This window comes from Cynocephalus volans, chromosome 1, assembly GCF_027409185.1.
Source record: "Cynocephalus volans isolate mCynVol1 chromosome 1, mCynVol1.pri, whole genome shotgun sequence".
Lineage (NCBI taxonomy): Eukaryota > Metazoa > Chordata > Mammalia > Dermoptera > Cynocephalidae > Cynocephalus > Cynocephalus volans.
This window is the reverse complement of record NC_084460.1, coordinates 226839506-226863727: the sequence shown is the minus strand read 5'-3', so window position 1 is coordinate 226863727 and position 24222 is coordinate 226839506. Positions and strand designations below refer to the sequence as shown.

At 44.3% G+C, this 24222-nt stretch overlaps 1 protein-coding gene across 3 annotated transcripts in view; it reads left to right on the top strand.

Annotated features, from left to right (window-relative positions):
* The first annotated feature begins 22844 nt into the window (after nucleotides 1–22844).
* ACVR1 (activin A receptor type 1) overlaps nucleotides 22845–24222 on the top strand; it is a 117317-nt gene continuing 115939 nt past the window's right edge. For all 3 annotated transcript variants that reach the window (XM_063087628.1, XM_063087625.1, XM_063087620.1), the window contains exon 1: nucleotides 22845–23324. The gene's annotated coding sequence lies outside the window, so the exon portion shown is untranslated. The remainder of the gene's footprint in view (nucleotides 23325–24222) is intronic.

The window sequence follows — 24222 nt, the reverse complement described above, 5'->3', positions numbered from 1 at the left end:
CTTTGTGCTCCCTGGAAAGCCTTCATAGAAAGACTTTGTTTCACACACCACACTCATTCCATACACCTGCTTAACTAAGATCCAGTACAGTAAGTCAATGAAAACTGTCATTTGTTTTTGAAGTTTTCTGTTTTTAATGCTTGGTCATAATTTTTGTTTGATGAGTTTTGCTTCAAAATCTGGGTGAAAGCACTAGTACTTTTTATTCATTTACTATGAAGTTTATTTATTGATTGATTTGGGTATTTTGACAACTTGCATTTTTCAATTAATTTTGGTATATGTTCAGAAAATAACAATTACAGAGTAACTTCAGTGGGCTATATACCGGCCAGCTGCACCAGAAAAAAAAAAAAGAAAAGGCAAGCTGCAAATTCTAAATCCTAACACTGAGAAAATACTAGAAAATTTAAATGTAAACAAACATAAAAGAAGGAGAGTTTAAAATGTTTCTAATATTTTCTGAACCAACAGACATTAAAATCATAGACATTGTAAAACTACAGCATGGCGATATGATATATAGGAAAGGGCATGACAGAATGGGATTTGGAGACTTGAATTCTTCAGTGTTGATTAACTACTCTGTATTGATGAACTCTTTTGGGGGCATTCATTCAAGCTGTTTAAGCCTCTATTGTTCCAACAGTTGGGAGAGAAGAAGTAAAATGGAGGTGGAGCCCACTGACCTGGTTTCATCAAGTCAGGGGCATCTTCATCAACATCAACAACAACAAAAATGGGTAGGGTCAGGGGACTGGGGAGGACTAACTGATCCCCAAATTGAAAGAGACATAAAAAACCAAACAGCCAAATGCAAAGTGGTCATTGTCTGGACCCTGATTTGGCAAAACACCCTTATGAGAAAATCCAGGCAATTAGAATCTGAACTGGGCATTAGATTATACAAAGAACCACTAATTTTTTTAGATGCAACAATGGCATTATGGTTGTGTAAAAAAAATGTCCATATGTGTTACAGATGCTTATTGAAATATACCATAGAGATGAGATGACATGACATGATGGCTAAAGTTTACTTTAAAATACTTTCAAAAAAAAAGGAAGTGGGAGATTGATGAATCATGCCTGGCCTGATCTTGATTATTGTTCAACCTGATGATGGATACATGGCTTTCATTAGACTATTAAACAGAAACCCTAACATCACCAAATCCTTAAAAAAAAAAAAAAAAAAAAAAAAAAAAAATTGGAGGCTGTATCAACTTAGTTCTAAATTCTCTTCAAAATAGCAAATTCCATCATTCTATTTCAAAGGCTGAATAGTGATGACTGTAAAAATTTAAAGGAATTTTTTGTTTTATTTTCAAAATCAAATAGTATTGAATTAAGACTGAGTTCTGATTATTGAATTTCACTGGTACCTAATATGTAACTGACTGAGAATCGGGTGCAAGCAGACAAATTCACAGTGGAAAAAATTCTAATGAACACTTGATTTGTCAAGAGGGAGCCTCGAACTTTAGCAGCAATAGAGTAAGCTTTTCTAATCAAAATCTCATCTCAGCTCTATGAGAGGTTGTGTGGAATGGCCTTTGCTGTGTGTTCACTCAGATCAATAAATTGCCTTTTTCCTCTCTCTTTTTACCAAATAGGCTATGTGGCCATATTCTACCCAGGAATAATTACTGCCACCAACAATTTTTTTCTTTTGTTGTATGGGTATTCCATTCCAAGTCCTTTCTATTATGAGGAGATTCAAATGTTTTCACATTTCACATTTTGAAACTCCAGTTTCTTAGATGTGATCAGTAACATCTTTAGCTGTTAAGGAGTGGGACGTTTATTTCCCTCATTCCAAATTGGATCTCTGTGTTAGAAAATGCAGGATTTGGTAACCTTTTGTACTCTGTGGTAGAGCACTAGGAGGAACTGAGTCATAGTCAAACTTCAGACTGTTCATTGGTTTAACAACTCATGTTTGTCAAAGAGAAAAATAAAGTGAGATTTTGGTCCATTTTATACTGTAGTACTATTTGGCTCAGTATTAATGTTAACCTTTATAGAAATAGATGGATTTCGTTGAACACAATTTATCTGGCTACTAGGAAAACCAAACCTTACTTAATGCAGTTTTTATATTATTAGTAGTATATAAAATATTATTTTGGGGGGCTAGCTGTTAGCATGGTGTTATAACACCAAGGTCAAGGATTCGGATCCCTGTACCAGCTGGCAGACATAAATAAATAAATACATAAATAAATAAACAGAATAAAATATTTTTATTTTGGGAGCTCTAGAAAAAAATTGGCAAAGAACAGTTTTATCAAAATATAAGGAACTTCTCAGACTGTCTCTCCGTCATCCTTAGTGATTTCTTCAGTACAACAGAAATGGAAAGAATGTCCAAAAGAAAGGCAGCTGGTCCCACTGCAAAGATGTGGGGAGTAATAAGTGGGAACGAAGTTAATTTTTAAGAGTTGTTTATAGATTGGAATTTCTACCTGGTCTTTCTTCAGCAGGAAAGGAAAATAAATAAATAAATAAAAACCCCAAACAAAAATCTCTTTATATTCTTATCAATAAAAATAATACTAACATTCCAATGGAAAAATAGGCAAAGGACATTAACTGAAAAGAAAGTTAGAAAAATACAAAACAGTTAATATATTTATGAGCAAGGTACAACCTCATTAGCAATCAAATACATGCAAACTAAAATGGAAAACTTTTTAAATTTCCCAATTGGCAAGAAGAGAAGGTGTGGTGACAGACATTGTACAAGGTATGGTGAAATGGACAAACCAATGGAAAGAGTTCAAGTGATTTAGCAACTGGAAATATGATCTGGATTCCTACTTTTGTAAATCTATCCTAAGGAAATAATGAGATGTGTCAAAAGTTGTGGTCCATAAATTTTAATCAGTCAAAAATCATATTTCTAGAGATTATCAGATGACTTTGGAAATACTCATGATATAACTAAGAAGATTAAGACAGAAACCATGTGTATCTATATATAATATATGAATATGAATAGAAAAGACCAAGAGAAAATTATCCAAAATATCAAACCTATTTACACTGGACAGTAAAACTAACTGATTTTACCTTATTTGAAATACTTTTCTCTATTTTCTCTGTATATTTATTTTTATAGTGAATATTACATTACTGTAACTTTATTTCTAACATTTATTTTTATTATAAAAGTAACAATTATTGCCAAAAAATTTTTTTGAAATACAACACAAGAATAAGGAGTATAAATATGATGAGAGACTGCTAATAGGTACAGGGTTTCTTTTTGGGGTGATGATATGTTTTAAAATTGATTGTAGTGGTGGTTGTGCTACTCTGTGCTATATTAAAAATCATTGACTTGTATACCATAAATGGGTGAATTGTATGGTATGTAATTGTATGGTATTATATCTCAATAAAGTTACTGTCAAAACCAAAAAAACAATAAAGATCACTGTCTTAGTCCGTTTTTGGTTGCTATAACAGAATTACCTGATACTGGGTAATTTATAAAGGAAAGAGGTTTATTTGGCTTATGATTCTGGGACAGCTGCATCTGGCACGGGCCTCAGGCTGCTTCTACTCATGGCAGAAAGTGGCAGACAGCCGGTGGGTACAAGCAGATCACATGGCAAGAGAGGAAGCAAGAGAGAGGAAACAGGAGAGAGAGAGGAGGTGCCAGGGTCCTATATACAACAAGCTCTCGTGGGAACTAATAGAGCGAGAACTCACTCACTACCCCTCCTCTCCCAGGGAGAACATTAATCCATTCATGAGGGATCTGACCCATGACTCAATCAGTTTCCAATACTGCCACATTGGAGATCAAATTTCCACATGAGTTTTGGAGGGAACAACACATCCAAACTCCATCAATCACCAACAGTGCCACCACCCCGAGGTTACATGGTCAGCATCTTGGTGCATAGCCTTCCCAATGCATTTCTGTGCATCAGACATGCTTGTTTAAAGAATAAAAATTGGATCACACCATGCATAGTTTTTAAAAAGTATTTTTAATTACAACATGTATAACTTCATAATCGGAAAGTAAAATCAAATTGTAGGGTAGTTAAGAGAACCAACTTCTAGTCCCAGCCTTGCCTTAACTAGCTATGAGACCTTGAAGAGTCACTTGACTTTTCAGAGACAAACTTTTTGCAAGTGTAAAAGGCAGGGCTGGGACTAGATCTGTGGACCCTTCCAAGTTAGAGTTCTGTGCTTCCCTGAGGAGGCAGCACAATAGCAATGGTAAAAACCCGTGTGCAACAAGTTTCTTGTGATAGTAAAGATTTCATTGATGCGGGACTGGTAATCTCCAAGATACACCATTATGTTAATTAAAAAAAGAAAGCAAAGGATAACAGAGTGTGTTGCCCTCTGTGTAAAGGCAAAAGAGAATACTTGTATACTTTCATATGTCTGGAACATTTCTTTAAGGATACACAGAAGCTGGCATTAATGAGGGAATTAGGTGGCTGGGAAACAGTGGTGGTTCTGGAATTTACTTTATACCATATAATATATCCTTTTCTATTAGTGTATTTTGTTATCTTTTTTTAAACAATAAAATAACTACTAGGAAAAAAGTCTTGTTAACAAAGCATATGGATGTCTTGGGTGTACTGATAAATGACGTTAAGCAAACTTGTCACTCACTTCTTTGCTTAAACCCTTTTAATCACTGCCCTTGCCCGTGACTTGTGAGACCTGCATGATTTGGTCAGGCCACCTCAGTCCTCCTCTGTGGCCATGTTACCACATGCTCACCACACTGCAGTCACACTGGCCTTCTCTAAGGTCCTCAAAATTTTCAGTTCTTCATCCTCACTAATGTCAAATGCAGCATTAGCTGCTTCACATAATTAGCTTCTTAAGAATTTCCACTGAAGTAGAGAAATTTCAAAACTGAGAGACCTCCAAGGGGCAACCCACCCCTCACTCTATACCTGAGGAGAAACTAGAATCCAAAATCAGAAGTTCCTTGCCTGACGTCACACAAGCTCGATCTCCTCTTTGTGTAATTAACCTTAGCAGCTGCTCTCTGGAGTTTCATTCAATAAAAGTAGGTTAATAAAAAGCAAGCCTTTGGATTTTAGATATTGGTAGAATGGGGCTAGATTAGGACTTAGAAAATTAATTTGATTTCTTATGCATTAAAATGTCTTCATGATGCCAAGGCTCAGAGGAACCAATGGGGAAAAGAATGTTTCCTAAAAATGAAAAGCCACTGTGATACTGGATTCTACCAAGCACAGCACAGTTATATTTGAAATGTCTTTGTTTAATTTGAGGAAGAAATTAATTTGATCTTCCTGAGGGCATTCATCCATGATACTAGCTTTTAAAATCCACATCTAGAAAATGTAGCTAAATTAACCGTAGCTAAGTATATTAGAAACCCAAGGAGCTTCAGAATGTGAGCACAGACCGTGGAAAGGCCTGAAGGGCATCTAGCCCTGGAGGCTACAAGGAAGTGGGTCGCTAAGAGCCTGAGATGCCCCCATAGGATGCAGATCAAAGCTCTGAGTCCTCTGGGAAATGTTCTTCTGAAAGAAAAGGACTTACCAGCAGAGCACAAAAATGCCAAATTTGAATTCCACTCTTAACACCGCATCTCTCACTTCACAAATAAAAATCCATATGCATTCCTCACCAGCTAGAGTTTGTTCCATGACTGTCAGACCTTTTAAAAAGATGTGCATTTCTATTTCATAATGTTTATTATTTCTGTTTATAAAAGTAATATGTTATAGAAATTGGAACACACAGTCATATGTAAAGAAGAAAATAAGTCACCCATAATCCATGATAAGTACTGAACATCCCGCAATATTTTTAGTCTTTTTTCTTTGTGTATATGTGAGTGTAAGGGGAAAATGTGTTTATAAGGTACAAAATTAGAATATTATTACCTTTGTGTTCTCTTTTTTTAACTTACACTTTATTATTGGCATTTCCAAAGTCATTTGATGATGATTATCCTTTTACACAAATCTTTGTGCGATTGGTGATTATTCTCACAGCATAAATTCTTGAGATGGGATTAATGTGTCTCAGGGTATAAATATTTTTAAGGTGTTTATTTTCCAGTTTACATTCTCCACAGCAACTGTGTGCTTTGTAAACTCAATCTTGCCAATACAGAATATGCTCAATTGCTGACAAATTTTGTGAAATAATTGTGTGAAATATTTTGTTTCAGTTTTGTTCACATTACTTCTTCTTCAATTTTTAGAGAGGGTAAACTTTTTTCTAATTCTCATATGTAATAATTTCAATTTTCTTTGTCTTTTCATGATATTTGTCCAACTTTCTATTAGAGTGTGCATTTTGTTGATTTGTAATAGGGTTGTTGTTTTTTTTTAATTTTAAAGATTTTAACCTTTCGAGCATATGTTGTAAATAGTTCACTTCTTTTTTCTTTTGTTTGATTGTTCCCTAAAAAAATTTTAGGCAAATAAAAAAATTTTAGAGAATATGTTTTTACATAGTGAAGCCACCAATCTTTATTTCTTCTATAGCTTTTTAGAAAGTCCCTTTCCTATCTAAAAATAAGTGTTTACCTATATTTGCTTTAAGTTAATTTATGATTTAAAAAATATTTAACTCTTTATTCCTTCTGGATTTATTCTCAGAAATGGGGTGAGGGGAGGCACTGACAATTTCCACATGCCTGCACATGCTTTAATGAGTAGCCTTTCCTTTTGGCACGATTTTCTAATGCCTCTTTACCACGTTTGGCCCATAGTCACACACTATTGTGCATGAAACTTGCTGTGCCAGGAGTGACTGCATCATATTCCCACTTAAACTGTAGGCAGCTCCAGGACTCCCTGGTTAGCTCCCCTAGTTCCCTGAATTAATACATGGCCAATAAACTCTCGTATGAAATGGTCAATTAATAAATTATTGACATACCTGGGAAAGTTTAACTTGAAGATAAGCAAATGTCTCTCCTGACTGGTTTAACGTTTACCTTTTAGGAAAAAGTGTGCCAAGCCTGACAAAATTTTTAGTGACCCCTTCAGCTTAAGATTTTCTCTTACACCCCCTACTATTCTGATCTACTCACTTCAATCTTGAGAAAGTAATATTGGTTTCTTATGGGCCTCAAGATTAGGACTAGATTTTAGATCTCAAGTCCTTTTTTTAAAATTTTTATTTATTTATTTTTGGCAGCTGTGGAATGTCTGAGGATCTGAACCCTTGACTTTGGTATTATTGGCACCAGCTAGCTCTACCAATTGAGCTAATTGGTTAGCCCCTTCAAGGTCTTTTATTTCATCATTCTCCGAGAATAGTTACGATGTGGCTTGGCCAGTATTTCTCACAGTTGAGGAATATACAGACATCTTTAAAAAGGAAAAAATTCCCATAGATCTTCAGTGATGCCCTAAGTTATTTTTATTAAAGTATCATTTAAATAAATTGCATGTCTTTATAGGTACACATACGGGCAGCGAGTCATGCCTGCATGGTAGACATTCATATGATCCAGAATATGCATGATATTAATTTATTTAATGATAGTAATTCTTTTAAAGACATTGCAATTGAAGCAAAAGCACAAATTTCATGAATCCATAGAGCACTTGGAGGTCCCCTAAGAGTATGTATCCTGTTTTTAGTCTAATAAAACTGGAATTGGAGAACCACTTTACCATAAACCACATTCAACCCTCAAACTTTGCCTTTTTCTAAGCTGTTTGAATGTTTAGCCAGTCTTCAGTGCTCAATTTAAATGTGAATAATCACTAAATTAGACATAAACAATCTGCATGTTCTTGTAACCACTGCACAACTATAAAACCAAAACTAATTATGAACAAAACTATAAAACCAATGCTCCAAATAACCTTATCTAGTGAGACAGATGACATTATTTTGCTGAACAAAAATGTCTGCTCACGTCACGAACTTGGCCTGCTAGGAGCAGGGTTTTTTTTTTTTTTTGGTTCTATATGCCCATTTCTGAGTAAACAGACTTCTCTGAATTTGTTCATTCCTTACGATTAATTTTTATTTCTCTTCAAGAAATCTTTAGAAATTGAACGTAGCACATCGACCAATCAGGATTTTCATCAATAACACCAAGTCTCAAACACCGCACCAATATTCTTCTGAAGAATTTACATCCGGAAGTTGATATGTATAACTAAGCTGATTTTTTCTTTATAGGTTTTAATAAAACATGTTCTTATCCCATTATGAAATGAAAACTCTCTCTGAAACTAAAATGAAAGTTTCAAGATGAAAGAAAGTTACTCAATGATGTAGCTATTTAAATATCATAAATGAAATAATTTTAAATATTACAATTTATATCCTGTACAATCTGAGTGCAGAGAGGATGTGGTTATTGTTTAAGAGCTTAACTATAACAGAGAAGCTGTCTGCAAAATTTTATAAAATAAATTCCCCAAATTTTATAGGAAAATATCATACAGGACTCTTGATCAAGACCCTGTTTCCTAATAGTTTTTGAAAGCTGTTGACTTTTAGAAATGAACATGTTGATCTGGGCGTAAAGGAGGAGGATATGCAGAAAACAGAAGAGATGCCAATTCACAATGCAGCAGGCAATTAATTAACGAGTCGTGCTCCTTGAAACATGCGATTGAGGAGATCTGAGAATCTTAGAATAACAGAAGATATATTTCCTCCAAGTTAAATTACTGGTGTGACTTTCTACCAGAGTTAAATCTGTGGATCTTTGGGCAAGGCAGTGATTCTCAACAGAAGCAATTTTGCTCCCCAGGAGACATTTGGCAATGTCTGGAGATATTCTTCATCATCACAACTGTGGGGGAAGTGTCGTACTGGCATCTAGTGGGTAGAGGTCAAGGGTACTGCTTAACATCCTACAATGCACTGGACAGTGCCCACAACAATTATCCAGACAAAAATGTCAGTAGTGCCAAGGTTGAGAAAACTTGGATTAAGATGTCCAAGCCAGAGGGCTGTATCCTAGTGTGCACAGGGAGTGTGTGGAGGGCTGTATCCTAGTGTATTCTCTTGCTTTACACACCCACACCCACACACACCCACACACACACACCCACACACAATCTATGTTACCAGGCCACAATTACCACTCAGAATCCTCCCAGACAGTTTCCTGGAATACAAGTTAGTCACAGGAGGGTTAAGTTAGAGGGTTTTACATTGAACCAGACACACAGTGAGACTATGACCAAAGGTGCTAGCTAAGGAATAAAGCAGTTCAAAGCATAACCAGATTCATTAGTTCATTTATTTACTTATTCAGCAAACCTTTATCGTGAGCACCCACATGTACCACTCTGCTAGGCATAGTGACACATGGTGCACACAACCAAACTTGGCTCCTGCCCTCATGGAGCTTACAACCTAGAGGGGACTATAAAGAAGGTTACCATCAAGAGGCCGGTCTGTACAATGACTCTAGATATACATGATTGAACTCGAAAAGCTTTCACATGTGTGTAATCTCATAAGAACTGCACAACAACCTCATGAGACAGCATTATTTCCTTCTTAGGTTAAAATTGTGCCCAAAGTCAGAACAGTTTGTAAGTGGCAGGGCTGACACTTCAGCCAAGTGACTCTAAGGTCCCTGTTATATTGTTCCATAGGGATACATATAGGAACTCTTGCCTTGATTAGACCTGGAATTTCCTCTCCTGATCACCATCAATCATATAGGTACAAAACCCTTCTCCTTGTGAACAAAATGCACCCAGCTTCTCCATCCTCTTCCTTATATCATACCTGGGAATTATTTTTTAGCTGTTTCATGTTCTGTGTTCCTAATTAGACTGTAAACTCCTGACCTGCAGGAACCAGATCTTCCATTTCCTTTGCAGCTTTCTGCAGCACTGCAGACAGTGAGCCAATAAATGCCCTCTGCATGAATGAACCTGTAAAGATAAAAATACTTTATGGTATTCCCATTTATTGGTTTCATGCTTTTATTTTTCTTTATGATAGTGTTATGGAATGGACTGGACAGAGAAGCAATCGACATTCGGAGGGTTGGAGAGTCAGGTATTTTATTATGCTGGCGGGCCCAGACGAGCTAGTGCTCCAAGATCAGGACCCCGAGCTCAGCTTTTACAAGGTTTTTATAGGCGGACTCTTCCGGGTTTTTAAGTTTTGTTTTCTCAGCATTCACGAGGCCAGTACAGCAGTAAGTTTCGTTTTCTCGGAATTCATGTGGTCTGCGCAGATAAGCAAGCTTGGTTAAGGAAGCAAGGAATGCAAGCAGCAGTTGATTAACAGCTAGGGTGCTAATGTAAGCGGGTACTTATTTTAAGGCAAAGCAGGTCACTAAAACTTAATTTTGAATTTTTCCATCATTTCCCCCCTTGGATGTTCTCTCTAAACACTGGGGTGAGCATCATCTTATTCAATAACACTTTTGGGATCTAAGAGAGGTTTGAGGGAAGCATAGTCCATTCAGGCTAGTGGACTACTGGCTGTTTTTCTCTTGACCAGAGTTTCTATGGTGGCATGTATGCTACGAATCAGCAAAGGAAGTAGGCAGGGTAAGATCAGGCAGATACCTAAAATGAATATGACTATTCCTATTCATGTTTTGAATCCTCCAAATGTATCAAACCAGTTGCCCCAGTTACCAAGAAACCCCTTGAAGTTTATTCCCAACCATTTTTGTATGGGAACATGAGCTGATTTTCTTATTTGTGTGGCTATGTTGGTCACTGCCTTTTGGTTGTCATCTATTTCAAGGCAGCAGTCCGAAGAGTTGAATTTTGTACAAACTCCTCCTTCTCCTTCTAGGACGTAGTCTAATGCCAGCCTATTCTGATAAATGGCTACTCTCATTTGAGATTGTTGTTTGGCCAGGAGTTCCAGTGCTGTAGCGGTTCTATTGGTGATTAGTTCTAAAACTGCCTGTAATCTCATGATGCAATTTAGCATATAGATGGGGGCTCTGTACCCCCAGCCACCATCTTGAGACCGGGTAGCAGGGCCATAGTATTGTATTATTCATTGGGGAGGCCATTCTTCTCCCAAGATTTGAGTTCCCCCTATGTTTTTTATATTGATAGATCATTTAGATCTGAAGTCATCATACAGAGGGACTCCCAATTGTGGGCCCCGTTCCTGAGGTAAAAGGAAAAAACCTGATAGAATAATTCCCAGAGTACAGCATCCATTCCAATCTTTTGGGAGATGGGTGTAAGTTTTCCTCCCACAGATCCAGAATAACCCCTTGGGTGCTCCCCAAACTTGGAGGTCAGTTGAATTCAAATTTTCCCAGTACTGGTTAATTTTAGGAATTCCCCGGAAGGGCCAAGATCCTGCACAACTCTGTAACTGAGGGTATGTGGTATTTGGGATGCAGGAATGGTTGTAAGCTGTCTTATTGGCTGAAAGTCAGACCAAATACTGAGGGTGTGCTGTGCCTGGCAGAGCTGTGGGAACAAGGCTGCCTGATGCTTTGGGGGCCCAGATGAATCATCGTGCTCAGGATGCAGGACTTGGAGTCAAAGAACAGTATTTTGGAGCTTTAAGATTTAGTGCCTGCCCTGCTGGGTTTTGGACTTGTTTGGGACCTGTTTCTCCTTTCTTTTGGCCTATTCCTCCCTTTTGGAATGGGAATGTATACCCAGTGTCTGTTCCACCATTATACCTTGGAAGTGGATAAATTTAGTTTTGTTTTTACAGGTTCACAGCCTGAAGGAGTTCAGCCTTTGGTCTCAGATGAGACTTTGGACTTTGGACTTTTAAGTTGGTGCTGGAGCAAGCTAAGACTTTTGGAACTGTTGGGATAGAATGATTGTATTTTGTATGTGAGAGTGACATGAGTTTTGGGGGGCTAGGGGCGGAATGATGGAGTTTGGATGTGTTGTCCCCTCCAAAACTCATGTGGAAATTTGATCTCCAATGTGGCAGTGTTGGAAACTGATTGAGTCATGGGGGCAGGTCCCTCATGAATGGATTAATGCTCTCCCTGGGGGAGGAGGAGTAATGAGTGAGTTCTCGCTCTATTAGTTCCCGCGAGAGCTCATTGCTTAAAAAGACCCTGGCACCTTCTCTCTCTCTCTCTTGCTTCCTCTCTTGCCATGTGATCTGCTTGTACCCGCCAGCTGCCTGCCACTTTCCGCCATGAGTAGAAGCAGCCTGAGGCCCATGCCAGATGCAGCTGTCCCAGAATCGTAAGCCAAATAAACCTCTTTTCCTTATAAATTACCCAGTCTCAGGTATTTCTGTTATAGCAACACAATGGACTAAAACAGAAAATTGGTACCAGGTGTGGGGTGGAAACGGAAGTGGCACCACTAACCATTTCCCCTCGGGACCCATTAGCAAAATTTTTGCTTCTTGTCCCCGGAACTTTGTGCTCTGCTGGTCTAGAGGTCTTAGTTCCAGAGGGAGGAATGCTTCCATCAGGAGACACAAAAATGATCCCACTGAACTGGAAGTTAAGGCTGCCACCTGGCCACTTTGGGCTCCTCATGCCTCTGAGCCAACAGGCTAAGAAAGGAGTGACTGTTGGCTGGGGTGATTGACCCAGACTACCAAGGGGAAGTTGGACTACTACTTCACAATGGAGGTAACGAAGATTATATCTGGAATACAGGAGATCCCTTAGGACATCTCTTAGTACTACCATGCCCTGTGATTAAGGTCAATGGAAAATTACAACAACCAAATCCAGGCAAGACTACAAATGGCCCAGACTCTTCAGGGATGAAGGTTTGGATCACTCCACCAGGTAAAGAACCACGACTCACTGAGGTGCTCGCTGAAGGCAAAGGGAATACAGAATGGATAGTAGAAAAAAGTAGTTATAAATACCAGCTTTGACCATGTGACCAGTTACAGAAATGAGGATTGTAATTGTTCTCTCTGTTGTGTTAAGAATATGTCTCTATGTATATATACTGTACACATATTAAGCAACTATTTTTGTTTTTGTTCCTCTTGTTCTCTATCATGTACCATGAGACTTACTGACTTTATACCAGCATTTAAATGTTGTTAACCTTACTTCATAGTATTTGCGATTTTAAGTTATGGGATATTGGGAGAAGGGTGAATATCACTTAAGGACTTTACCTTTTTCTTCTTGAAAAGGGATTAATGCATTTCCGGTTGTACGCAGGATAATGTATCATGTTAGGCGAAACTATTATGTTATTGTAACTTTTGGAAATTAAGTGTGATTTAAGGAGATAGTATGGACACCAAGTTGACAAGGGGTGGACTTGTGAAGGTTAATTCTAGATGTCAACTTGGTTAGATGAAGGAATGCTGAGAAACCTGGTAAAGCTATCTTTTTAGATGTGTCCATGAGGGTGTTTCCAGTAGAGATTAGTGTGAGAGTCTGAGTGGCCTGGATGTGAAAGACCCACCTTCAGTGTGGGTGGGAACCACCCAATCCACTGGGGGTCTGGAGAGAACAAAAGACAGAGGAAAGAGGTAAAGGTCTCTCTCGATCCACTGGAGCTGGGACACACTCTTCTCTCCTGTCCGTGGACAGCACCAGAGCTTGAGACTCTTCAGCTTTTGGGTTCCAGAACTTAAACCAAGGACACCATCAGCTTCCCTGGATCTGAGACCTTTGGACTTGGACTGAGCCATGCTACCGGCATCCAGTTTATAGAAGGCCTATCGTGGGACTTTTCTTCATAGCCACGTGAGCTAATTCCCCTAATAAGTCCCTCTCATATAATTATAACATATCCTATTGATTCTGTCTCTCTGGAGAACCCTGACTAATACAGGGGTTGAAGTTTGGCCACCAGCTATAGGTTGTTCCATTTAAGGAGTATACCTTCTGGCAGAGGGTTTCTCCAACCTTTTGGGTGAAACTTTGGCCCTTCCTGCTCAGGCAATTTTGTCCTATAACCTCTGAAGATAAAATCCAACTGAGAAGGGGGGCAGGAACCTGTGGGGTAATGGTTTTGTTCCATAGGAGAATTTCAGGAACCTATAAACTCAATCTTTTCCATCGCTAGGTTTCACTCATGAGGGCTCCCCCACATATCCAAAGTTCAATATGTTTAGGGTTTTGGCTATACTTTCCACCAGTAGTATAACAGGTTCTCACCAACTGTGGATAAGTCTAGGATCTTATCAAGGGAGGCCATGAGTTGGGCGAGGAATCCTGTCTCTGGTAGCCAGTTGGGGTGGTTCTGGGAATCTGGGTGGCCAAGGTGGTAGGCTTAACCACGACCTCTTGAGTCCTTTCTTGGAAGTCTATATGCGTACATGACCTTTTAGTCAGGTGAAAAGGGTTTCCAGCTGAGATAACTGTACATCTGCATCCCAAGGCCCTGTACCAGCAGTATGGAGTGGGAAGGTTGTCACATCCTGGTTTGTTCTTTGTTATATCAACCTGCAAAGGGGCCTGACCTCCCCTAGTAAGGCCATTATTACATGCCTGGGGTGTCTGTGGCTGGTAGCATGATTCTGATCGTGGTTTGAGCATTTTATAAGTGGATAACTGACAATGGCATTTGGGAGACTCCCCTCAGATTTCCAGATAATCAGGGTCAAGACAGTAGTAGCTTAAAATCCATGTTTTGTGGGAGAAGGGGCATATCGCCTGTTTTGGGGGCCCCTGGACATACTACCAGGGATGGTAATATGATCTACACAATGGTAAGCAAAATAAGGAAAAATACCATTAATCCCCAAATAAAATTTAACAGTCCCAACAGACAGATGGAGTAAAGGAAGGGTTAATTTAAAAGGCACATTGCCACCAAGAGATGCCTAAGAAACACCCTGTTGACAGGAGATAGAGGAGTATTAGCAAAAACTTCTCTATACTATTCCAATCCTTTGGGGTTACTGCTGCAAATCCTATAGCAAAACGTAAAACAAGCAATATAGCAAAAACTAAACAAGGGGTGACATATGCTTATCATTTCATAAAATAAATCAGTGTACTTATGCCTCATGGCGGCAAGATCCTCAAGCTTCTGCTGTGCATGGATCAGCCAGCCCATGAAGTGGCTGAAGCAGGGCTCATCAATTCTTCAGGCTTCAGCTGTGCATGGACTGGTCAGCTTCCAGTGTGACCAGAGCAGGGCAGTGATGATTAGTGGGGCGTCTCTGGAACTGGACCCTGAGTGGGTCAGAGGGATCAGTCTTCACGGACCATGAGGTGGTGTCATCTGGGGAGGCTGCCTGTTTCACCCACGTATGATGGATCCAGGGAATGAAACCTGCAACTTTAACTGTAGTAGGGGTATTTAGTACAAATATGTGTGGCCCCATCCAGGTTGGCTTTAAAGGAGCCCTTTCCCAATCTTTTACCCATAATGAGTCACTGGGTTGGAACTGGTGAGCCCAATTTCCTAAAGGAACGAGAGCTCGTTCTAAAACTGTCTTCGTTATCTGTTTGAAGGTCCTGGCCAGTGACTGTAAGTACTGTGATATTTCCATCCCCCCCAACTGGTGAGGAGCCCTCTGCAGTCTAGCTATAAGTTGGGGTGGTCTCCCATACATGATTTCAAAAGGGGAATATTCTGTCAGCACTGTCATACACTGGACCCGTAACAAAGCTAAGGGAAGCATATCTACCCAGGGTAACCCGGTCTGGCAAAGCTTGGCTAAAGTAGTCTTTGGGGTCTGGTTCACACATTCTACTTTCCCTGGGCTCTGTGGCTGGTATGCTGTGTAGAGCTTCCATCATATCCCCAGCATTTTGGTCAGTCCTTGAACAACCTCTGTGACTAATGCTGGCCCACTGTCTGACCCTATAGTCAGAGGGAGTCTGTATCTTGGGACAACTTCCCTTAAAAGGGCCTTTGTGACTTCCTGGGCTTGCTTGGAAAGTGTGGGTAGTGCCTCAGTCCATCCAGTGAATGTACCTACCATCTCTAGCAAATATTTGTAGCCCTTGCAGGATTTTTACTTTGGTGAAGTCCACTACCAGGTCCTCAAAGGGTAATGTCCCAACTGGCTGGACTCCAGGGGCCAGCTAGAGTCCTTGCTTGGCATTGTTTTGGATGCAAGTCAGGCATCCCTGGGCACAAAGGGAGGCCAATCTTGGGATGAAATACTAGTGACTCAGCATGGTCTTCAGGGCCGTTTTTCCGCAGTGAGTCAGTTCATGATTCTCCAGGACCAGTTGGTGGGCCAGTTGTTGAGGCATCATCAGTCTGTGGTCTGGGAGCTTCCACCATCTGTCAGGGGTTGTAATTCCACATTTCTTTTCTGCCCATTAAGCCTCCCTCTTTGTGTACTTCAGCTGCTGTGCTGTCTCTGGCACCAGCAGGATTTTAGCAGTCTCATTTAGGGCTTTAGTAGGCTCTGTTGGAGCAGCTACTCTCCTGGTCATCTGACTGGCCAGCCAGTTTCCTTCACTGATTCTGTCAGTGCTTTTTTGATGTCCTTTGCAGTGTATAATGACCACTTGGGTGGGCTCCCATACTGCTTCTAGGAGCTGGAGAATTTCTTCCTTATTTTTCATTGTCTTTCCTCCTGCTGTCAGCAGGCCCCTTTCTTTGTATAGGCCCCCATGGACATGTAAGGTTGCAAAGGCATATTTACAATCAGTGTAAATGTTGACTTGTTTTCCTTTCGAGAGTCTGAGCACTTGGATTAGTGCCCATAGCTCTGTTTGCTTTGCTGTGCTGACCAGTCTTAGGGCAAGGATTTTGCCTCTATAACCTCTGTATGAGTTGTTATCACATACCTGGCTCATTGTTGTCCTTCCTGAACATAACTGCTCCTGTCTGTGAACATTTCCATGTCTGGGTCAGTCAAGGGCAAGTCTGTCAAATCAGGCCTGCTGGAGTATATTTCATCCATTAGTTCTTCACAGTCAAGGTCCAGGGAGCCGAACTCAGCAGGTAGTAGTGTGGCTGGGTTCAGAGTCTGCACTGTTTTGAGGCACCCCCAGGGGTTTTCACAGAGGAGTCCTTGATAGTGGGTCATCCTGGAGTTAGTCAACTATTTGTATCCCTGACTGTTCATTAGGGTGGTCACTGCATGTGGAATCTTTACGTTGAGATCTTGTCCCAAAGTGAGTTTTTCTACCTCTTGGATTACAGCGAAGGAGACTGCCAAGGCCCACAGGCAGGGTGGCCAGCCAGCTGCCATGGTATCCAGCTGTTTGGACAAGTATGCCACTGGCCTCTGCCAGGGCCCTATGGTCTGGGTGAGGACCCCCACAGCCATGTGATCTCTCTTTTGTACAAAGAGGTTGAAGTCCTTTCTATTCTCAGTGAGTGGCATCCTTTGGAGATGTGGTAACCTAGATACCTGACCTTCTGTTGACATATCTGGGCTTTTTCCCAGGACGCCTTATATCCTAAGTTAGAGAGCAGGCTCAGTAGGGCTCTTGTTCCTTTCCAGCAGTTTTCCTGTGTGGGACTGGCCAGGAGGACGTCATCAACATATTGCAGCAGGTTGCAATTCAACCTGTCTCCTGGGAAGACAGCTAGGTCTTAGGCTAGTGCTTCTCCAAAGACTGTAGGTGAGTTTTTGAACACTTGTGGCAGCCTAGTCCAGGTCAGTTGAGCCTTCCTTCCTGTGCAGGGATTTTCCCATTCAAAGGCAAACAGCAGCTGGCTTTTGGATGCTAGTTGGAGGCAGAAGGTGTCTTTGAGGTTGAGACAGGAGAACCATCTAGCCTGTACAAGGAGTAGGCTCAGGAGTGTACAAGGATTGGGCACCATGGGATGGAGGGTGACAGATGCCTTGTTCACAGCGCACAGGTCCTGGACTGGATGGTACACCTTTCCGTTGGGCTTTTTGACGGGTAGGTATTGCGTGTTCCAAGGCAAATGGCATTCCACCAGGATTCCTGCTTATTGCAACTGGTGGATGTATTCCTGGATTCCTAGTTGAGCTTCCCACGGGACTGGGTATTGTTTTACACCAGCCAGTGTGGCCCCTGGCTTTAGCTTTATAATTATAGGGGCATGGTTCTTTGCCATACCTGGGGGGTCCCAATTCTGTCCAGATGGAGAGAAAGTCTCTAAAGAAGCAGTCTTTTAAGAGGTCTGATGGTCCTGTGTTTGAGTCTTCTTTGGCCTTGGTGTATAGGCACCACTCCTCTTCTCTGGGCACTGGTATAGCCATCACTAAGGTCTTCTGGTTATTTAAGGTCAAATGAGCTGCTTCCCTGGGTGTGAAGATTATTTATCAGCAAATCTCTTCCTAGTAGGGGTACTGGATAATTGGGCAAATACAGGAATTCACGAGTCATCCTGTGACCTCTGAGGTGACAAGTTTGGGCCCTGCAGAATGGCTGGTCTGCTTGTGCCCCTGTAGCACCAACAACGGTGGCCTTTTGACCTGAGAATGGAGACACTTGGCTGGTAACTACACAATGTTCTGCCCCAGTGTCCACCATGAAAGTCATAGATTGACCCTCTATCATCATTTTGACCATGGGCTCCTGGGGGCCCAGGAACAGGGACCCCAGACTTCCCTAATCTGAGTCTATCCATACAAGGCCAACGAGACTCTGGAACTCTTGGATTGATGGTTCAGGCTCATACGTTTTCTTTGCAGAGAGTGTCTTGCCCTTGAACATCAGTTGGGATTTCTTCCCCCTTTTTTGGACATTCATTTTTCCAGTGGCCAAGCTCCCTACAGTAAGCACACTGGTTGGACTGCAGGGATGCCCATCCTTCCCAGCAGGGGTTTTTCTTCTTTGATGCAGAGTTCTAGTCTTGATTGAGTGCTGCTGCCAAGAGTGCCACCTTTTGCCTTAGGCATTTGTCTGCTTCCTTTTGGGACTCTTTGTCTCAACTGATGAATACCTTGTTGGCCACCTACAGAAGCTGTGTGGCATTCATCCCAGCAAAACATTCCAGCTTTTGAAGTTTGCAATGGATGTTGGCACAAGACTGGGGCATGAGGCTGCATTGACCATCTGTTGATTCTCTGCTGCTTCAGGATCAAATGGTGTGTAGATTCAGAAGGCCTCGCATAGCCTTTCATACAATTCTGTGGGTGGCTCATCCGGTTTCTGGGTCATGATGGTTGTCTTGGACTTATTAGTGGGTTTCCTAGCCCCTGCTCTCAGCCCTTGGAGGAGGGCCTCTCTATCCCAGCGAAGTTGGTTCCTCCTTTCTTCCTCATTGAAGTCCCACTTTGGTGAAGCATCTGATGCAGCATCTCTTGCCCAGTTCTCAGGATCCATGGCAGCTGCAGGTGCCTGCTGTTGTAACCTCTAGCTCCAGTCAGGATGTGTCACCATTCCTCAGTGCTGAAGAGGGTGAGGAGTAGTTGATGGCAGTCTTCCCAGGTGGGCTGATGAGTGAGGAAAATCGACTCCAAGAGACTGATGAGAGCCTGGTGTTTTTCTGAATATGACAAAGTTTCCAGTCAAGAGGTCTTTGGTTGTGAAGGATTGGTAGTATAAGAGGGGGTGCCCTGGCTGTACATTACCATCTGGATTGATCTGCTGTGGGCCTTGGGTCTCCCTCAGGGGTATCTGGAGGGCTGGAACATATTGAATAGAGCAGAGTGGTCTCCCCACCAGTTCAGGACTCCCTGGACTCTCTGGCAATGATGCCAGTGGGGCTGATGGAACCAAAGCCATGCGGCTATCTGGCAAGGGGTACCTAGGGTTAAGCATCCATGAAGGAGTGGGATACGGCAGAGGCAAGAGTTCTTCATCTGGATCTCCTTGATATATAGACTATCTTGTTTCTTGCTGGTTGTCCTCCAATTTCTGGACTGTTTGTGCAGTGAGAACCTTACACCTTCCCTTATGAACACAGAACTGGACCCAGGGTGGCAGGTCAGAGCTATTGCCAATCAGGAGTCTATGTATGGAAATTGGTCCATGTGCCCTGGTTCCCCTGTAATGACCTCATAAACTGCTTGAACCTTTGGGAGGTCTAGGGTCCCTCCTGGAGGCCACCCAATGCCAAAGGTAGGCCATTCTAGTTCAAATAGGGTCCTGAGGGTCCTTGGGGTCATCTTAACCCCATAGTCCCCTGAATACCCCTTCTTGAAGTTTTTTAGCATGCAGTCCAAAACCATGGGTTTAGAAGTGGCCGCTCCCATGGCGGCAGGAATTCTTTGTGCTGCCTTTGGGCTGGGCTGGTCAGCGGGGCTTGTAGGCCAGGAAACACTGGTGCCTCCACTCCTCAAAGGCAAAAAGTTCCCACTGGGCTTGAGAGAGGGGGAAGCTGATCAGCCTCAAGAAGGCCAGGTCCTGCAGTGGTCTGACCTCCAAAATATGGGGGGAGAGATACTTTCGGGGGAACCTACAGGCTACTGGCTTAACAAGGGGGAGTCTAACAGGTGACACGTGAGAGCATGGAGGAAAGTCAAAGGGCCTCTAACAAAAACCTCCTGGGGGTTTATGAAATGGTAGCTTAGTGGTGGTGGGAAGAGAGGTAGCCGGAAAGCTGGTCTGTGGCAGAAGAGATGGATCACAAGGGTAACTGGATCCGGAGAGGAAACAAACAGGTTCCGGGGAGGTCTGGGCCCAAGAGGCCAGTCAACTTGTTGCAATGGAATAGAGTTCTGATCCTTGGTGCAAAAGGGGCAGTGATGAGGTGGTAGGGTGAGGCAGCCGAGTAGGTCTAATGTGAGGAGGTCAAAATAAGTCTCAGTGACTACTTCAAAGAAACGTTCCCCCAGTTTCCAGGGGTAAAACGGTTGGCCTGACATAGACTGGGCCAATCAGGGTTTGGGAGGTGGATTCAACCCTCAATGTCACTCAGGTCCAAGAAGAAACATCTTCTCTCTTCCAGGGGCATTGAGGGTGCCCAGATATGGGTAAGGGCTTTCTCTCCACTATGTGTGGAACCCCTGCAGGATCCCTCCCTACACTGGAGATACAAACAGACAAGGGGTGGGGATTTCCCTCTCCCTTGTGGAAGGGGAACCAATCTGGAGTCTGCCTGGCCATGTTCCCTGAGGGAGTTTTGGTCTGTCTTGGCTAAGGTGTATCTGTATAAACCCAAACCTGGTCTAGTCCCCCAGGGACTGTAATCACTGTTATGCCATAGGATGTGACCACAGAACTGCAGGTTAGGACCCACTCAGAAACGGTGGCAGAGCCTTGATTCCATACACAAACACTCTCACACACACACAGAAGTTAAGATACTTTTCCCTCCTCCAATCCTGATCTACATTGAACAGAGGGAGCTCATGACAAGGTCCCAACCAGATGGGCCTTACTTCAAGGCCCTACACAGATGGACCTACAAGGTCCTGACCAGATGGGCCTCACTACAAGGTCCTTAACCCAGATGGGTTCTCAGGGAGACCCTTTTGGGAGGTGATCAAGTTCCCCTTCTGCCCAAAGGCGGGCCTGAACTGATGACAGTGCGGGGGGGGGGGGGGGGGGTGTCCTACCTGTCCTGCAGGCGGCAGGGGTCTGACTGGTCCTTCCCTCCATTCAGTCCGGTTGGACAGGCGCTCCCTAGGATGGGCGAGCTCCCATTCTCTGAGGTCCCAACAAAACGTCCGGGCTGCACCTCCTCAGTTCTCCATGGTGTCCCTGATCTGCCAGGTCGCACCACCCGGACCAGTGGCTCAAGGAGCCAGTCTGAGTCACTTCATGGCCAATGCACCAGAAAATGCTATGGAATGGACTGGACAGAGAAGCAATTGACACTTGGAGGGTTGGAGAGTCAGGTATTTTATTATGCTGGCAGGCCCAAATGCACTAGTGCTCCAAGATCTGGACCCCAAGCTCAGGCTTTTTACTAGGTTTTTATAGGTGGACTCTTCTGGGTTTTTAAGTTTTGTTTTCTCAGCATTCACGAGGCCAGTGTAGCAGTAAGTTCCATGTTCTCAGAATTCAAGTGGTCTGAGCAGATAAGCAAGCTTGGTTAAGCAAGGAATGCAGGCAGCAGTTGATTAACAGCTAGGCTGATGCAGTAAGCAGGTACTTATTTTAAGGCAAAGCAGGTCACTAAAACTTAATTTTGAATTTTTCCAACAATAGGATTGTACATTATAAGCTTTTAGAGGGCAGAGAAAATGGCTTAGTGCTTTCCTCACATTCAGCAGGCACCATGCAAAATTTGATCCTTGCATTCCTTTTTCGATGCTGTGGATAATATTAGCACACTGGGTGGTTTTACGTATTTAAGAACTGAGGCTGTCAGCCTCTCTGCTGCGGAGAATATTCTTTCCTTCCCACTACAAGATCCCATGGCGCCTAGGACAGGGCTGATTACTGCAGAGGCCCCTAGCACATCACCTCCTGCTTATTTTTATTACTAAGGAAGCCAACTGAGAAAACGGCAAGCTCTTGCATAACCCCAGACCTTGCGAAGAAATGAGCAAAGTGGAAGGAGATTTGAAGGCAGGTCACAAATGGCCTGAATGAGAATGCTGAGGCTTCTGCCTGAGAATGCAGCCTTAGTGTCACGAGTAGGACTCGAGCTGCATGCGGCCCGCAGTCTGAGGCCCGGAGGCAGCCCGCCCTCCTGCCCGCCGGCCCCGGGCGCCCCCGAGAGCTGTCCAGACAGCCCCGCCCGCACCCACCTGGGCACTCACCCGCGCCGTGCGGCCTCTCTTCCTCCCTCCCCGGCCACGGGAGCCCGGCTTAGGCCTGCCCTGCCGCCTCCCCGCCTCGGAGGAGCCCCGCGGGCAGAGCGGTCGCAGCCTCCTCCCGGAGGGCCGGCCGATCTACCGGCCAGACGGCGGCGGGCGCGCGTGGGCAGGCTCGGCAGGGCTCGGCGGTCTCGCCCCGGGTCGGGCGCCTGCAGGGGGCGCGGGCCGGCCCCGCCCCGCCGCCTTCCCTCTCCCTCCCGGCTCCCTGGATCCGCGCCGGGAGGAAATGATGTGTTGCTGCCTGGTTAATCACAGCTCCAGACACTCATTGGCCGAGCGCTCCGCAGCCACTTCCTCCTCCTCCTCCTCCCGCTCCTCCCGCTCCGGCTCCTGCTCTTTGCAGCCGCCGCCGCCGCAGCCTCCCCCTCGGCGCTGGGGGAACTTTCCTACTCTCTGTGACCGTCTCCCCCGCCGCCCCCGGGGCAGGCCTCCGCCCGCCTGCCAGCCCCGCCCGCGGCCGTCTCCCCGCCGAGCCTCTGCGCCTCGGGAAGTTTATTCCGCCTGCCCTCCTCCCCTTCCTCCTCCTCCTCACCCCGCCTCCCCTCCCTCCCCCGGCTCTTTCCCCCGGGTGGCTGCCGCTGCTGCCGCTGCCAGCCTGCTCCTTGGCCAGCCGCGCCGGCCCGAGGGCTGGTAAGCCCCTGGCCCCACGCACCGTTCCGCTGCAGCCACCGCCGCTCGGGGCCGGGCGCCGGCCCGCGGCCCCGCAGAGTTCCGGGCTCCCTCGCCGGCTGCACCGCCCCGCGCCGCCCCGCGCCGCGCCGACCTGCAGCGCCCGGCCGCCTCGCACTCCGCCTCCCCCGGCTCAGCCCCCGGCCGCCGCGGGACCAGAGGTGAGGGCAGGTCGCCGGCTGCGCCTGCTGGAGCCCGGAGGATCGAGGGCGGAGGGAGCCTAGCGGGGAGAAGGGACAGGGATGGGGGGGTAGGAGGGTGGGCGTCTGCGGTGCCTCCCCCTCGCTTTCCTTCCTTTCTCCCCCAAGCTTGATCCCCTCTCGGTGGGGGACGCGGTCGCGGAACAAAACTGTCTTGCTTTGGGCCTGAACTGCTGGTGGGATATGGGGGAGGCCAGAGACATGGAGTGGGGGTCTCGGGTTTGCGCTGTGTGTGTGTGTGTGCGTGTGCGTGTAGTGAACTCCTTCAGGGTGTGCGCCTCTGACTCGTAAATCGATCTGGCCGCACGGCCACGGGGCTCACCTTCCTAGCAGAGCTTGGTGGAGAGTAAAGAGATGGGCGAATCACCCCACCCTCAAAATATCCGTCTCTTCCAAGAGGAATTTTCTGCTGGAGAGTCAGCCAATAAACTCTGCTCAACTCCCTCCCTCCGTTCTTCCTAGCTGCAGTTTCAAAAAGCTTCAAAGCCAGGAATGTGGGATTCATCTTCCGATCCCCAGAAGGCAAATGTGGTTACAGATGTTGCCCGGTACTTTGCCAAGTTTAAAACCCTTCCTTCAACACTGTAACCAAAACAGTGAGGCCGGAACCCTGGGCGCCCTAGGGAGAGATGTGGGCCTCTGGGGCCGCTGGATTCAGGAACTTCCGTCGGGTTCTAGACTGGCTTAGCTCTGTCCAGTTTGTGCCAGATGTCTCCCACCCCCTCCCCAATCTCTCCTTTCCCCTGGAGTTTGAACGCTCTTTGCATGGGAGAGAAGCTGTGGAGGAAGCTGCTTAGGGAAGAAAATGTTCCACTTTGTAGCCGAAGAAAAGTCTTGGCTAAAAAGTTTTCATTAATTT